Here is a 4,541-nt window from a genome sequence, read left to right on the forward strand (position 1 = left end):
CTCTGAAATTATAGTATGATGGTAAAAAGTATGACAGACTCTTTACTCACCTAAGCGATGAGGATTTAAATTTCATCTAAGATACATTATACATAGAGAATTTGAAAAATTTATCACTGATCATAATCATAACAGTCCCGTGGTTGAAGTTTTCAACTAACATTAATCGTATGTTTCCTTGCGACATCTCCGTCAACTTCGTGAAGTTAAGCTCGTAGCGTATCCCAGAATAACACAAATAAAATTATAGAGCATCTAATCTTGAATCGATAGAAGGAGACCAGGTCAGAGCAGAGAAAAAGAGCAATCTTTGTTGTCCAAGTTGACGAAGAGGCTGAATTTTTTTTTTTTTTTTTTTGTGATTTCATTATGTGTCTCAAGCTCTCTTTAGAAAGGATAGTATTCCCCTTTATTGCATGGCCCAAATAAGAAATCGGATCCTTTTCCATATAAGGAACGTGGCAGAATCAATTTCGATCCAACATGGCACAGGATGAAAACAACATGATACTTCAACGGAGGCACCGCCTGTTCACCATTAAGTCACTTTAACAGAATATATATTTACCACAATTTTAAAAATACTGAACAGTTGGATCTGGATCGAAGGTCGATTAAATTAAAGTTTTACTGTGTAAAATGAGCAGTTTTGGTGGACGTGGACGATTTTTTTAAAAAATAATTATTATTTTTAAAATATTTTAAAATTAAATAATAATAAATTTTAATTTAAACTGCATATCTTCGCTCGAGGTGGACCAAGTGGTACGCAGAGCCGTCTCAAGGTTTCATCAGGTCCTAGACTAAAGTTTTTTTTAGACCTTTAATATATTTTTTTTAAATATAAAATTTCCTCTCACTATTTTCACTCTTTTATATAAAATATATTTTTATATAAAATTTAATTTTCTAATTATTAATTTAAAAATAAATTTTTATATAAAATTTAATTTTCTATAAAATTATTAATTAAATTTTTATATTCAAATTTTATTAATAATTTTTTTTAATTGATAAAATTGCTAGATTATTTAATCTTTTTTGAAATATTATTGAACGTAAATAAGACTTTATTAATTTTAATTTTAAAAAATTTATTTATGCTAAAGCTACACCAACCAACCGGTATAATTAATAATATTCTATACGCTATATATGCATTAATAAAAAGATTTAATTTTTTTTATAAAATTCAATATCTTAATAGCATTTTTTTTATAATGTTGAAGCTCCAATAAAATTTTATTAAAATACTTTTTTTTAAAATATTAATGGCCCCAAGCCTTGAGCCGGCCCTGGTGGCACGCAGCAGGCAGGCAGGCAGGCAGAATTAGCTGTTTGATCAAAAGGTCAATAAGAGCTGTCTGCAGCGACACCGCATCCTACACGACACAGGTCACGCATGAATCTCCAAACAACTTTAACGAGGCATCAGACACTGTGGCACGCACTGATTAGAGCTGGTCATGTTGTTGGTGGTTCGAGAGTTCCCAACAAAGACAACCACCGCGCTCATTCTTCTAAAAAGCCGATGTGTCCTGCTGAAGACCATATCTTAATTCCATGTAAGGAAAGCAATGCTGTGGGAATTCTTTAGTGATTTGATATGTGTACTGAACACGAGAAGTACTTTATAAAGATGCATGCATCGGCCAATTAAGTCCATATGAAATAAGATTCTAACTAACTTTGTTGATGAGATTTTTCTTTTTCATATTCAAAAAACCATGATGGAGATGGTGATTAAGGTCGTGGATCATGGATAGCAAGTTGTTGTCGTGCATGTCTCAAGGAATTAGACAGTACTACTGTCGACTTCATGGACAAAGGCATGAATGCATGTCCCACTCGGCACAGAAACTTATGGTTGAGCTTTTTGAATCAGTGGCTTGTCGTGTTAAAAAAAGGTACAAGGCATCTGCATATCATAAAAGGTTTTCTAAATATGAATTCTAAATCTTATGAATTCAATGAAATATAAAATATATAGGATTTATTATCATCAAAATTATAGCATAACAAAATTAAACAACAACGATCAAAAATAAATATGACCTAAATACAGTAAAATTATCATCGTCTTTAAGCGTCGTCCACTAAATTCAGTAATCCTACGAATAGGACCAACTCAAGGCATATGCCTAGGGCCTCTATTTTATTGGAGCCCTAAGAGCCCTAATATTCTAATATTATTTATATTAAAATTTTTGATAATTATTTTTTAAAATTGTATACTTTATTTTTTTAAACTAGCATACCCTTTCTCATCTAAACTGATATCTTATTTTTTTAAACCAAACCGACTCTTCCTTTTTCATATCAATCTCTTAAAAAATAGGCCATTTCCCTCTTTCACAGTCGTCAGTGATCTTGTGCTTTCCCCCTCCCTCATCGATAATCCCACGCCCTTTCCCTCCCTTATCAATAATCTTGTGCCTTTCCCTCCCTCATTAGTGATCCCGCTCCCATCCTCTTCCTCTTCCTCTTTCTCATCGGTGATTCAATTCTCAAAGGACGTCCTTCTCCTCCCTCGTCTATAATCTCCCTTGCTCACTATTTATTTCTCTTCATTGATAGGAATAGGAAGTAGGGGTTCCTCATCCTTTCAACACAAAGCAACAATCCTCTTTATTGATAGCAATATGAAGCAAGGGTTCCTCATCCATTCGACGCAAAGCATTGGTCAACCCTCTTCTTCCTCTATAAGAAACCTTAGCAATTTAAGAAAATAAAAATTGAATCTAAATCCATTCTCATGCTCATTAAGATCACCATTCTCATTTTAATGCCTACAATAAATTATAAGCTAGATGATTTTTACTATAGTTTATTATTTTTTATCGTTGATATTTATAACTGAAGCACCTGTTGAATGAATTCTAGATGCTTATTGTTCTTTAATGTTTGAGAACAATCTCTTATATAGTTTTTTTAAATTTAGACTAAATTTTTTTTAGATGCTCATTTTTTAGATTAGTCTAAATAAAAGCTAATATTTATCTATTATTTAATTATATTTGTGCAGGTAATGATGTCAAACTTTAAAGTATTATCAAATTGAAAGTACAAGGCACAAATTAGGCTGTATTATTTCTTTAATTTTAAGCATTTTTATTTTGATAAAATATTAGGGACCTATATTTTCTTTTTCTATTATTTGAGTATAAATATGCGAGTTAGGAAATATGATTTTGGATATGTAAAATGTATGAAAATAGGGAAAATAGAAGAATTTATAGAAGAAATAAATAATTTAATGAAAATAAAACTAATAAGATGAGACAAGAATCTTTTTAAATTAATTATTTTAATTAAATTATTGATCATGTTATTTTTTCTCTTCAAAATATGTGTGAATAGTTTAAGATTTATAAAGATAATTTTAATTTTTTTTATGATATAAACAAATTAAAATTGTTTAATGATGATTTTCTAAAAGAAAAATTTTTAAATCTTGAAAAAATTTTAAAATTTGATATGCCATCTATTGATGGTTTAAATTTATTTTTAGAATTGAAAATTTTAAAAGAAATAATAAATTCAAATTAAAAATAACACATGAGGTACTAAATTTTATAAAAAAATTAATTTTTTTTCAATGCATAGATAATTTTTCAAAATTTAAAATAATAAAATCATATTTATACTTAATAATATCTCAAAAAAGATTAAATAATTTGATAATTTCATCAATGATTTATTATCAAAATTTGAATATAAAATTTTAATTAGTAATTTTGCATCTTAACAAGTCAAAATATAAATTTTTTATAAAAAATTTATCTTTTAAAATCTACTGTTTATTTAAAAAAAGATTAAGGCCCTAAATATTTTTTGTACCTAGGGCCTAAAAAATGAATGAGACGACTATGCTTGCGGGAGAAGAAGAATAAGAAGGTGGATCTTCCATAGGGATTAGGGTGATGACGTAGTACTCTCCTCACCAATAGAAAGTGGGGAGATCTCGTGATGCCCTATCCTATAGGGACCATGCCGTATATATAGCAATGAATCTAATTCTATTATTAACACATCAATAATAACGGAATGAGTTAATAAATTCTACACATGTAAACCCATGTCTAATAATACAAACCCACAATTATAATTAATTAGACCACTTAATGGGTTTTATTTCTTAATAAAATAAATCCACATGTTATAAAATAATGTGTCAGCCCACTAAATAGCGAGATAAAATCTAATAATCTCACACTTGGACTACATATGATTTTTGTATATAACACATAATCATAACCTTAGTTGACATCAACGATACCAAATTTTATGGGTAAAGAATACAATCGTAAAATAATTTAGTCCATTTACTCCATTGGTATAGTGTTGGGATGTATATATACTATAAAGTCTTGCTTTTTGTATAAACATCCATTTTGCAATAATATTGAAATGAGAATTTATCTTGGTCAGAATGTTTGCATTTCTTATGTAATGCAGTTGTCCACTTAATTTATATTATAGATAACATGGGGGTTGTGTCACATGGGTGACCAAGAGAGCCCGAGCCGAGGTGAGGTCAA

The sequence above is a fragment of the Curcuma longa genome, chromosome 12 (genome assembly GCF_044706935.1).
Source record: "Curcuma longa cultivar G26 ecotype Majalengka, Jawa Barat chromosome 12, ITB_CL_G26_1.1, whole genome shotgun sequence".
NCBI lineage: Eukaryota > Viridiplantae > Streptophyta > Magnoliopsida > Zingiberales > Zingiberaceae > Curcuma > Curcuma longa.